Here is a 14,049-nt window from a genome sequence, read left to right as displayed (position 1 = left end):
CCATCTTGGGGCCTTTCCTGGCGATCTGTTAGAGGGGGACTCGATCGCGGAGGGCATGTACATCAACCCTATTGCCCTTCCCATGAAGCATTAGTAGTTTACCTCAAACCTATGGGTACATAGCTACTAGCTAGATGGCTTCTTCTCTCTCTATGATCTTCAATACCATGTTCTCCTCGATGTTCTTGGAGTTCTAGCCGATGTAATATTCTTTTGCGGTGTGTTTGTCGAGATCCGATGAATTGTGGACTCATGATCAGATTATCTATGAATATTACCGGAAAAAGAGCCCGTGCATTGCAACGGGAGAGAAAACATAACACACACTCTTAACCCAACAACCATCACCCAAGTCCACAATAGGTCCATCTCCTTTATTTTTGCGAGGCATCATATTTGTGTTGCCGCTTATCCTCCTTCTCACCCTCGCCGGCGTGTTCACACAAAACAAAAACACGTGTTTGAATATGTTTAATCCTAAGGTGTCTCTCTCCCCCCCCCCTCTCTCTCCCTCTCTCTCGCTCGCTTTCTCTCACTCTCGCGATGAGAAATCTGTAGTTTTCCCCTGCAACATTTTTCAGAGGTATGCATGTGTAGTTATCGATGTTTTCTTTTCCCTATATTGTTATAGTGTGGTGTTTATTTGCAATCCGGGTCGCCACTAGTACGAAAGGAAAACGAATCTTACGCTATAAATTATAAGTTTGCTCCCAAAGAGATATTTTAAAAATATTTAACAGGTAAAATTAACATCATATTTAGATTCCACATATTTTTCTAATAAAATTTCATATATAATATCTTAAAATCAAAGTTACGGTTTAAAAGATATGGATGATTTAGAAAATCATTTATTTGACTTAAATATATTCCAAAATAATATTTAAAAATACTTAACTGCTAAAAATAATCTCATATTCATATTCTACATATTTTTCTTATCAAATTTCATATATAACGTGTTCAAATCGGAGTTACGGTTTAAAAGATACGGATGATTTAAAAAAATCATTGTTTGACTTAAATATGATCCACGGATGAATTATCTAAAACATCAGGGTTTTTTTTTGAAAAATGTAAAATAATAGTTCGGGTGTGACTTAAATCCGGACTGCGGGTTGATTTCAACAAAACACTGGGACTTTTGTGTAAAATATGAAAAAACGATTCATTTGAACTTAAAACAGGACTACGGGTTGAATTCTCTGAAATAGAGGGACTTTTCTGAAAAATGCCATGACGGACGAAAGAAACTCAATTTGCTTTATTATTAGGTCAAGATTTGAATCTTCTCTGAATTCTTATATGCATGATTTGATATCTTTGTATTTCTCTTCGAATTATCGGTTTGGTTTGGCCAACTAGATTGGTATTTCTTGCAATGGGAGAGGTGCTTAGTTTTCGGTTAAATCTTGTAGTGTCCTCACCCAGTGATAAAGTAGGGGTAGCGAGGCACGTATTGAGTTGTTGCCATCTCGGGTAAAAAAATGGGGTTTTCATCATATTTCTTGAGTTTATCCCTCTACATCATGTCATCTTACTTAAGGCGTTACTCCGTTCTTATGAACTTAATAGTCTAGATGCATGATGGACAGCGGTCGAAGTGTGGAGTAATAGTTGTAGGTGCAGAATCGTTTCGGTCTACTTGACACGGATGTGATGTCTATATTCATAATCATTGCCTTGGATATCATTATAACTTTGTGCTTTTCTATCAATTGCACAATAGTAATTTGTTCATCCACCGTATGTTTTCTTTCAAGAGAGAAGCCTCTAGTGAAACCTATGGCCCTTGGGTCTATTTACCATCATATATTTTTCAGATATATAAACCAAAAAAAACCTCACTACAATTTATTTACTTTTACTTAGTTTTACATTTTAGCAATCCTTTATATCTATCTCTATCAGATCTCATCCTTGCAATTGACCATGAAGGGATTGCCAACCCCTTTACCGCGTTGGGTGCAAGTGTTTGATTGTTTGTGCAGGTGCGTAGATTGGGGACTTGTTCGTACCTCCTACTGGATTGATACCTTGGTTCTCTAGCTGAGGGAAATACTTATCTCTACTTTGCTGCATCACCCTTTCCTCTTCAAGGGAAAAACCAACGCAAGCTCAAGAAGTACCAGGGAGAATTTCTGGCACCGTTGCCGGGGAGATTCTACGTCAGGCCAACCAAGTACCCATCACAAACTCTCATCTCTTGCATTACATTATTTGCCATTTGCCTCTCGCTTTCCTCTCCCCCACTTCTAAAACGATTTCAGAAAAACACAAAAATATTTGCCTTTTATTCGCCCTTCTTTTATTTGTCTTTTCGTTTGCCCTTATGTCTTGCATGGTTTGTTTGCTCGTTTGCTTGGTATAATTGTGTATTTATTCAAAATCAGGGAGCAAAGATTTTATGGATCCTCATCCACTTGCTAATCTTTTTAAGATATCCAATTATGATGAACAAATTGCTAGTGATATGTGTGCACTAGATTATCTTTATGAAGTTCTGCTTGAAATTTGTGAATCTAAAAATTGTGATGAAGTGTTAAAAGAAGAAACTAATGAAGTGATTCATGATAGCCCCTTGGAAGAAAAGCATGATTGTAATAGTTCTACTATAAATTCTATTAATGTCAGTTGTGCTAATGATATGCAAAACCCTAAGCTTGGGGATGCTAATTTTGCTATGTCCACTACTTGTTGCAATGATCATGATTGGAGTGATTTTTTTATGATCTTGAAAATTTATTTAAGCCTCATGATGAATATGTTTGCAATAATATTGAAAATGGGTTTGGAAGAGTGTCAACTCTAGGTAATAATGATCCCACCACTTTGAAGTATGGTCAATCTTATGAAAGTTTTGATAAAAGTGGGTTTGGAGTGGTCTTGACTTTATTTGATGATAATCCCACTATTTTGGAAGAGTGTCAACTTTGCATGCATCTGGATCATTTAGAGAATAGGTTATGTGATAGCTATATTGTTGAAGTTGAATATGATCCCACATGTAATTATTATGAGAGAGGAAAATATGGTTGTAGAAATTTCCATGTCACTAGATTACCTCTCGTTATGTTGAGATTGCTATTGTTTCTTTCTTCTTCTTTGCATATGGTAGTTTTTGCTTGCTATGATAATTTGTTTGCTTATAAAATTCCTATTCATAGGAATTTATGTTAGACATAAATTTGGATTTCACATGCTACATGATACTCTCTTTGTGCTTCAATTCTTGTCTTCCATGTGAGCATCATTAAAATTATCGATGCCTAGCTAAAAGGATTTAAAGAAAAGCGCTTGTTGGGAGACAACCCAATATTTTTATTTTGTTGGGAGAAAATACCTAAAGTGGTGATTTCTTTTCTTATACTAACAAATATCATGGGTTTTCTGTTGAGTTTTGTGTTGTGAAGTTTTCAAGTTTTGGGTAAAGATTTGATGGACTATGGAATAAGGAGTGGCAAGAGCCTAAGCTTGGGTATGCCCAAGGCACCCCAAGGTAATATTCAAGGACAACCAAGAGCCTAAGCTTGGGGATGCCCCGGAAGGCATCCCCTCTTTCGTCTTCTCCACTGGTAAACTTACTTGAGGCCATATTTTTATTCACCACATGATATGTGTTTTGCTTGGAGCGTCTTGAATGATATAAGTCTTTACTTTTTAGTTTGCCACAATCATCCTTGCTGTACACACCTTTTGAGAGGGACACACATGAATCGTGAATTTATCAGACTACTCTTTATGCTTCACTTATATCTTTTGAGCTAGACAATATGCTCTAGTGCTTCATTTATATATTTTTAGAGCACGGCGGTGGCTTTATTTTATAGAAATTGTTGAACTCTCTTGCTTCACTTATATTATTTTGAGAGCCTCCAAACATCATGGTAATTTCCTTAGGTTATGAATTGAGTCCTAATATGATGGGCATCCAAGAGGGATATAATAAAAACTTTCATATTGAGTGGATTGAATACTATGAGAAGTTAGATTCCTTGCATATTATTTTGAGAAATAACGATGGTGATATTAGAGTCATGCTAGTGAGTAATTGTGGGTTGGTAGAAATACTTGTGTTAAATTTTGTGATTCATGTAGCATGCACGTATGGTGAACCATTATGTGTTTAAGTTGGAGCATGATTTATTTATTTATTGTCTTCCTTATGAGTGGCGATCGGGGAGGGGCGATGGTCTTTTCCTACCAATATGTCCCCCTAGGAGCATGCATGTAGTACTTTTTTCAAGAGCTAATATACTTTTGCAATAAGTATGTGAGTTCTTTATGACTAATGTTGAGTCCATGGATTATACTTACTCTCACCCTTCTACCATTGCTAGCCTCTGTAGTACCGCGCAACTTTCACCTGTGCATTAAACCCACCATATACCTTCCTCAGAACAGCCACCAGGCCTACCTATTATGGCATTTCCATAGCCATTCCGAGATATATTGCCATGCAACATCCACAGTTCCGTTTATTATGACACGCGTCATCATTGTCATATTGCTTTGCATGATCGTAAGATAGCTAGCATGATGTTTTCATGGCTTGTCCTTTTTTGATGCCATTTTCTATGCTAGATCATTGCGTATCCCAGTACACTGCCGGAGGTATTCATATGGAGTCATATTTTGTTCTAGAATCGAGTTGTAATTCTTGAGTTGTGAGTAAATAAAAGTGTGATGATCATCATTATTAGAGCATTGTCCCATGTGAGGAAAGGATGATGGAAGCTATGATTCCCTCACAAGTTGGGATGAGTCTCCGTACTTTATGAAAAATAAAAGAGGCCAAAGAAGCCCCAAAAAAAGAGGCCAAAGGAGCCCACCAAAAAATGAGAGAAAAGAGAGAAGGGACAATGTTACTATCCTTTTTCCACACTTATGCTTCAAAGTAGCACCATGATCTCCATGATAGAGAGTCTCCTATGTTGTCACTTTCATATACTAGTGGGAATTTTTCATTATCAAGCTTGGCTTGTATATTCAAATGATGGGCTTCCTCAAATTTCCCTAGGTCTTCGTTAGCAAGCGAGTTGGATGACCACCCACTAAGTTTCTTTTTGAGCTTTCATACACTTATAGCTCTCGTTCATCCATTGCATTGCAATCCCTACTCAATCACATTGATATCTATTGATGGGCATCTCCATAGCCCATTGATACGCCTAGTTGATGTGAGACTTTCTTCTTCTTTTTGTCTTCTCCACAACCACCATATTCTATTTCACCTATAGTTCTATATCCATGGCTCACGCTCATGTATTGCGTGAAAGTTGAAAAAGTTTGAGAACATGCAAAGTATGAAACAATTGCTTGGCTTGTCATCGCAGTTGTGCATGACTTAATACTTTGTGTGATGAAGATGTAGCATAGCCAAACTATATGATTTTGTAGGGATAACTTTCTTTGGCCATGTTATTTTGAGAAGACATGATTGCTTTATTAGTATGCTTGAAGTATTATTGTTTTTATGTCAATATTAAACTTTTGTTTTGAATCTTATGGATCTGAATATTCATGCCACAATAAAGAAGATTACATGGATAAATATGTTAGGTATCATTCCACATCAAAATTTCTGTTTTTATCATTTCCCTACTCGAGGACGAGCAGGAATTAAGCTTGGGGATGCTTGATACATCTCCAACGTATCTATAATTTTCTATTGTTCCATGCTATTATATTATATTTTTTGGATGTTTTATATGCATTAGTATGCTATTTTATATTACTTTTGGGACTAACATATTAACCTAGAGCCCAGTGACAGTTTCTGGTTTTTCCTTGTTTTTGAGTTTTATAGAAAAGGAATATCAAACGGAGTCCAAATGTAATAGAACTTTCGCGATGATTTTTCTTGGACCAGAAGACATCCATGGAACTTGGAGGCCAATTCAGAAGAGTTCCGAGGGCTCCACAAGCCCTAGGGGCGCACCCTCGGGGTGCCCCTGGCTTGTGGCCCCCTCGGGAGTCCACCGACCTCCCTCTCGGCTCTATAAATCCTCAAATATTCCCCCAACATCAGAAGCATCCACGAAAATACTTTTTAGCCACCGCAAGCCTCCGTTCCCATGAAATCCCATCTTGGGGCCTTTTCCGGCGATCTATCAGAGGGGGACCCGATCACGTAGGGCATCTACATCAACCCTATTGCCCCAGCGATGAAGTGTGAGTAGTTTACCATAGACCTATGGGTCCATAGCTAGTAGCTAGATGGCTTCTTCTCTCTCTATAATCTTCAATACCATGTTCTCACCGATGTTCTTGGAGTTCTATCAGATGTAATATTCTTCTATGGTGTGTTTGTCGAGATCCGATGAATTGTGGATTTATGATTAGATTATCTATGAATATTATTTGAATCTTCTCCGAATTCTTACATGCATGCTACTTCTTGAGCTTGCGTTGGTTTTTCCCTTTAGGCGGAAAGGGTGATGCCACAAAGTAGAGATAATTATTTCTCTCAATTTGAGAACTAAGGTATCAATACAGTAGGATATAACACACAAATCACCGAATACCTGCACAAACAATCAAACAACTTGCACCCAACGCGATAAACGGGTTGTCAATTCCTTCACGTTTACTTGCAAAAGTGAGATCTGATAGAGATAGACAAACGATAAAGTAAATATTTTGGTATTTTTTGTTTATAGATCGGAAAGTAAAAGATTGCAAGCGAAACTAATATGATGGAAAATAGACTCGGGGCCCATAGGTTTCACTAGAGGCTTCTCTCAAGATAGCGAATAATACGATGGGTGAACAAATTACTGCGGAGCAATTGACAGAAAAGCACAAAGTTATGACGATATTGAAGGCAATGATCATGAATATAGGCATCACGTCCATGTAAAGTAGACCGAAATAATTCTACATCTACTACTATTACTCCACACATCGACCGACTCCTTCCTGCATCTAGAGTATTAAGTTCACGAAGAACAGAGTAACAGATTAAGTAAGATGACATGATGTAGAGGAATTAACTCAAGCAATATGATGAAAACCCCATCTTTTTATCCTCGATGGCAACAATACAATACACGCCTTGCTGCCCCTACTATCACTAGGAAAGGACACTGACGGTGTCCTGGACTAGGGGGTATTCACCACGCCGTCTCTCGACCAGGTGGATCGGGCCGAGGACCCCCATGGCGGTTCACTATTGGGCCAGTCCGGGCAACCCATGCCGCATACAAGGGATATTCCACAAGACTTGGCACCCAAGACGAGGACTCTTCTAAACCCTAGGCATCTGGTATGTTATATAAGCCGAGGCCAGTCTAGTCAGTAGACAATCTAATATTCATTAGAACAATTTCATTGTAGATACATGTACTCTGTACTACACCCATATGAATGCAATCAAAAGCAGGATGTAGGGTATTATGTCTTCGAGAGAGCCCGAACCTGGGTAAAACCCTGTGTCCATGTTACCATCGCTCCAAGACGCCTAGCTTAGGACCCCTACTATGAGATATACCGGATTTCACACTGACATTGGTGCTTTTATTGAGAGCCTACTGGCAGTCATCACGGTGCAATGGGAATTCAGATTGTCTCCGGCGCAATGTACGCGTCAGTACCAAGCTTTATTGTCGATGGCAGCATCTTTGTCGCTGCTCGATTAGTTACCTTGGCTTAACCAAGGACTGCGCTCCATCTCAGATCATTATGTTTGGACGAGGGACTTCATTATCAACTCCGATCTCTATCAAGATCATGGAAGAATCATTGATGGAGCTCAGGGGCTCAACGTCAACATTGCCCTCGAGCGACCGTGCTATTTTTCTGGACAGCAAACCTATATCCGCTGCCACCACCTCCTCGAGCGTCGCTTTGATTATTGCTCCGGTGGAGTTGTGTGGAATTGAGTGTATAACAACCCTGTAAAATTTAGTCTCGTTCCGATGGAGGAATCTTCAGCGATCTATGATATACTAGAGGCCTGTCGAGTCTGGATGGGAATCTGGATGAGTTTAAGGTGTGGTCTCTAGAGCCTAGATCCGAGGTCATTTGGAAGATCCAACCGTTCATCTTCTGCGTAATTTCCATATCTACCACCTCTCACAATTTCAGCTCGATCCGACCGTTCAAACTCCGGGAACCTTCCAATTAGTGCATCACTTTTCCGATCTGTTTTCTGCGCGAATACGAATCCGACCTGAGTTCATCTTTCCTCATGAATGGGATATTGGACAACCTTTTTGGAAGAATCTCTTTTTAGGGTATTGTGTTTTGTTACCGAACACATGCTTACCGAATTTGCTCCTTTTCAAAGGTTATCTTCCCCGTCACGCCGGTGTCAAAACAGCCCTTGCTCCACATCTGCCGACCTGCGCTAGACAGATCATCGCTTCATCGAGCCGAGCCCAACCTTATCGGATCATCAGCTCTGCTAGCCGAACAAGAGTTCGGCATTGCGAAGGATAAATTATCACCAACACCATCACCCCATGGATTGCACGGGTGAGGCGCGCCGACATCGCCGCTCGGTCACTTCCGGCATTGACCACGTCACAAGTTATGACCAGTGTCGGCATGGCCGAGACATAGCTTCTTCAAACCGATGTCTTCCATGCCGAACGGCTTCAACACCTCGGCTGGCACAGCAGCTGCAACGTCACCTTACCGACCTGCTCCATCACCTCGTCTGGACCGGGGGCTTCGCCATCTCTTCATCAACCTACTCCAGAGACTGCGGGGTCACCAGCCGACCAGCTTCGTCACATTAGCTGGACCGTGGGCTTTGCCTCGGTGAGCCAAACTTTGCCAGCATCACCATGCTATCGCTTCATCACACATCAGGCAATGGGTGTGCGGATCGAGTCCCAATTTTGGGAGTAACCTTTCTTCAGATTGCTACAACAGATAAACCAGGTGTTATTAATCCTAGTAATTTTTTTGCTTGGGTTTATTTTTTCCGACGAATTATTACTCTAGTTTGTTCCATCATTTGTACACAGGTCTGTCAATTGATGGCCGCATTAACGATGGTTGTGTGATGGTTCAGTCAGTTTCCCTTTTGCAGTTCGGCGAACGCCTTACCGGGGACTCGGACCGCCCTGTGAGTACAGGCTTTGTCACGCCTGCGTCCTGCACCGACATTGGCTTCCACGCCAGACCACATCACTTTTAAAAAAATTATTTTGCGTAAATTAATTATGCGAGGTTTTTTCTATGTTTATATTAATCTTTTTTGGACTGCACTATTTTACATGTGTAGGTAATCGAATTTGACTGCGTCATGCGGTCACTTCGGCAAGCCGACTTCGTCATCCCAACGACGTAAATCGGCTCGCGTGATCACCTTGTTGGTCTAATTGCCATACCGACATGTTTGCTTACCTCGGGGACTTCGACATCGCTGAGAGAGCTCTACCTCATCTAGTGTTCAGCACACGGGCCATATTTCATTCATTGCTCACTTTGCATAAATTATTTATTATGCTATGATATTTCAATTTATTATTATTACTACTATTTCCGGCTTGCACTATTTTCTATGCATAGGTAAATTATCCGAGATGGGCAGTGCTGTCACCTTGGCGTACCATTGTACCATGTCACCTCGGCTGGACCGGGGGCTTCGTCATCACTTCATTAACCCACGCCGGGAACTTCGGCGTCATACTGCCGGCCTGCTCCGTCGCCTTAGACGGACTGGGGGTTCCACCTTGCCACATTTGTCGTGCTATGTCCCCACTTCGGAGTGCCGAGCTCTTTTGTATGCCACCTCGGGACCGGCTTGGGGGCTGGGACCTCATCTCGCCGTAAGCTCGAGCCGCGCATCGACACCGAGCACATTAACCAACTAAGTCGCTTCCATGCTCAGTTTTTTTTATTCTTGTTCAGTTCGACCAAACATTATATTTGTGTGAAAAACTTAGTTTGTCAACAAACGTTGTTTGTTAAAAACACTTCCTTTACCCAAGTTAACTGGGGGCTCTTAAATTTGTACAAGCCGTTCTATAATAATTGTTTTCATCCTAGTCGTTGCAAAGTCTTTTTCTATCACTCCTTTTTCAACACGAGTGTGTGGTCAATAGCCGGGGAGCCTAGTTTCTCTCTCAAAGCTGCTCGAGTTTAGTTCACTAAACTGGCCTAACGAGTAGTACTCTGCCTTCGAGATAGGAGGTTCCGTCGTAGGCTGGCCCGCTTGAAGTCATGAGATCGGATGTGTCATAATAATGCATGATAGAAGCACCAAAATTTTAAAGACCAATTTTTGGATTGGCACCAAATGACTTGATTTAGTTCGGACGTCAAGCTTTTACATAAGTTCTTTGGCTTTTCGAGCTTATAGCATATTTAACCTATTTGTGTGTCTCCAGCATATGTCTCGCAGTACAATGCCGGAGACCTTTAAAGCTTCAGCAATATCAAAGAGGGACTGCGTCTAGAGCCAAACCTACCAAAGCCAAGGTATTCAATGGACTCCTCGGCAAAACATTCTCGGATACTGCTTTATATGCATCGGTTTTGAATTGTGACTTCGGTCAAATAGTTGGGTTGCCGACTCCTGTGCTTGCCTCCTGTTTGGAAACGTAGTAATTTCAAAAAAAATTCCTATGCACACGCAAGATCATGGTGATGCATAGCAATGAGAGGGGAGAGTATGTCCGCGTACCCTCGTAGACCGTAAGCGGAAGCGTTAGCACAACGCGGTTGATGTAGTCGTACGTCTTCACGATCCGACCGATCAAGTACCGAACGCACGGCACCTCCAAGTTCAACACACGTTCAGCTCGATGACGTCCCTCGAACTCCGATCCAGCCGAGCTTCGAGGGAGTGTTCCGTCAGCACGATGGCATGGTGATGATGATGATGTTCTACCAATGCAGGGCTTCGCCTAAGCACCGCTACGATGTTATCGAGGTGAAATATGGTGGAGGGGGGCACCACACACGGCTAATAGATCTCAAGGATCAATTGTTGTGTCTAGAGGTGCCCCCCTGCCCCCGTATATAGAGGATCAAGGGGGATGGGGCGACCGGCTAGGAGGAGGCGCGCCAGGGAGGAGTCCTACTCCCATCGGGAGTAGAACTCCCTCCTTTCCTAGTCCAAGTAGGAGAGGGGAAGGAAGGGAGAGAGGAGAGGAAGGAAGGGGGGGCGCCGCCCCCCTCTCCTTGTCCTATTCGGACTAGAGGGGGAGGGGCACGCGGCCAGCCCTGGCCGCCCCTCCTCTTCTCCACTTAGGGCCCATGAGGCCCATTAACCCCCCGGGGGGTTCCGGTAACTCCCCGGTACTCCGGTATACATCCGATAACCCCTGGAACCATTCCGGTGTCTGAATATAGTCGTCCTATATATCAATCTTCATGCTCAACCATTTCGAGACTCCTCGTCATGTCTGTGATCACATCCGGGACTCCGAACTATCTTCGGTACATCAAAACACATAAACTCATAATATAACCGTCATCTAACTTTAAGCGTGCGGACCCTACGGGTTCAAGAACTATGTAGAATGACCGAGACACGTTTCCAGTCAATAACCAATAGCGGAACCTGGATGCTCATATTGGCTCCTACATATTCTACGAAGATCTTTATCGGTCAAACCGCATAACAACATACGTTGTTCCCTTTGTCATCGGTATGTTACTTGCCCGAGATTCAATCGTCGGTATCTCAATACCTAGTTCAATCTCGTTACCGGCAAGTCTCTTTACTCGTTATGTAATGCATCATCACGCAACTAACTCATTAGTCACGTTGCTTGCAAGGCTTATAGTGATGTGCATTACCGAGAGGGCCCATAGATACCTCTCCGACAATCCGAGTGACAAATCCTAATCTCGAAATACGCCAACTCAACATGTACCTTCGGAGACACCTGTAGAGATCCTTTATAATCACCCAGTTACGTTGTGACGTTTGGTAGCACACAAAGTGTTCCTCCGATAAATGGGAGTTGCATAATCTCATAGTCATAGGAACATGTATAAGTCATGAAGAAAGCAATAGCAACACACCAAACGATCAAGTGCTAAGCTAATGGAATGTGTCAAGTCAATCACATCATTCTTCTAATGATGTGATCCCATTAATCAAATAACAACTCATGTCTATGGTTAGGAAACACAACCATCTTTGATCAACGAGCTAGTCAGGTAGAGGCATACTAGTGACACTATGTTTGTCTATGTGTTCACACATGTATTATGTTTCCGGTTAATACAATTCTAGCATGAATAATAAACATTTATCATGATATAAGGAAATAAATAATAACTTTATTATTGCCTCTAGGGCATATTTCCTTCACCTCCTATGTTCTGCTTTGTTCGGCTAGGTGTGCGAAGGGAGAACCACAGTGATTGTGCTTCTAGGTTGCATGTTTAAAGCGCCTAATGGAGAAAGCCGAAAATTGACTATCACAATAAGCGATTTGATGACTGTGTTAAACTATAATATTGAGAGCGGTCACCCCGTGTTAAATGACGGGCCGTTCATAACATTGGCTGAAGTGTTTACGGCTTGACCTCAGCTGTCTCCGAATACTAATTGGGGGCTAGTAACATGCCTCCCAACTTTAAGCTCCTATGACTAAGTGAAAGTTATAAAGCCCGCATATCTGATTGCCTCGTATCCGCTAACACAACCGCCTTCGGGCATTGAGATGTCGGCTAAGGGTTGTTTTGTTATTGCGGAAACACCCTGCATAGCATCTACAAAGGGGTGGAAGCCAATGATGGGCCACTTTCAACTAATAAACAGTCGCAACAGAGTCAAATAAACATATCATCAGCATTTGCTTTCAGTATACAAGCGCCGCCTTCCATAATCATCCTTATAAAGCCATAAATATACATCACATTTGACTTAAGATTTTGGCCAAGCTGGATTACCTGGCTCCTGTGTTTAACCCTACGTTCCCGGTTGTTCGGCTAGGGGGTAAAGGGAGCACCTCTATGATTGTTACTACCGGGTCATCCAGATTAGTACCTCAGACCGGGTGAAGCCGAAACCTAGCTATCTTAAGAATATAATTGACCACATAGTTCAGGAACTTTCCCAAAACTAAATCCTCAATATTTTTCTCCCGCATTGATCGGAGGTGAGGTTTCATGATCATGGTTGGCATGACAACGAAAAGAAAGGAACCGCTAGCGGGACTATTTTCTTTCGAAGATGTTTCTTACGTTAAAAAGTTATATAACATATCTCTTCGCGTACCTTTGTTTATAAAAATGTATGGCCCGATTGCCTTGTTTGCCGTAAATCTTTGCCCTTATAACGGCTTTATAAAGTACGACAAACACTCCCCGGCTACTAGCTGAGGAGGTTGAAGCCGACGGTCGGTCAACAAAGTTTTGTACAATGTGGATCTGAGCATTAATGATGTAGAGTATTTGGAGACATAGAATCATTACGCGTAACTTGTGATTTTACTCTGGATATCGATCCTTAATTTGGCCACCCATGCCCACATTAAGGCTCGGGGGCTACTGGGCTTCGGGCTTATCATTTACTAATATTAAAGGGGCACATGGATCCCCTGATCTGGTGTTGCCACCCAACCAGGGGCTCGGGGGCTACTGCATTGCCTATTCAATGCAGAAAATTCAAAATGCTCAGCGTTTGATTTGACCAAGCTATGGGCAAACGCGTCTTCGGACAACAATAGGTACCATCTGGACCTATCCGGCATCAAGCTAATATATTATGGCAACTTCTCAAGACCCTCTCTCAAGGGCCCGTTCGCCGATCACTATTTCCTCTAATATATTACACCACATTTCTATTCCTAAGTATGCTGCCGAGCTGGGAATTGATCCTCAGGACGATTTGACAAATCGACCTAAGTCTCAGGGGCTGCTGGGGTCAGCGATTTGATTTTATGCTTCAGGTGCATCCTGGATCTTAGGCCAGCATGCACCTTGAGGGCTACTAGCTATACATCTCGGCAGAAAATACATTGCACAAATTGGAATTAAATTCAGAAAAATCAGCCCATGGCCGAGGTGGTGCACCACCTCGGATACAGTCCGGCGTTGGAGGTCGGATACAGTCTGGCATTGGGACTTGGTTAC

This window comes from Triticum dicoccoides, chromosome 1B (assembly GCF_002162155.2).
Source record: "Triticum dicoccoides isolate Atlit2015 ecotype Zavitan chromosome 1B, WEW_v2.0, whole genome shotgun sequence".
Lineage (NCBI taxonomy): Eukaryota > Viridiplantae > Streptophyta > Magnoliopsida > Poales > Poaceae > Triticum > Triticum dicoccoides.
The sequence above is the reverse complement of the archived record's forward strand: the minus strand, read 5'-3'. Positions refer to the sequence as shown.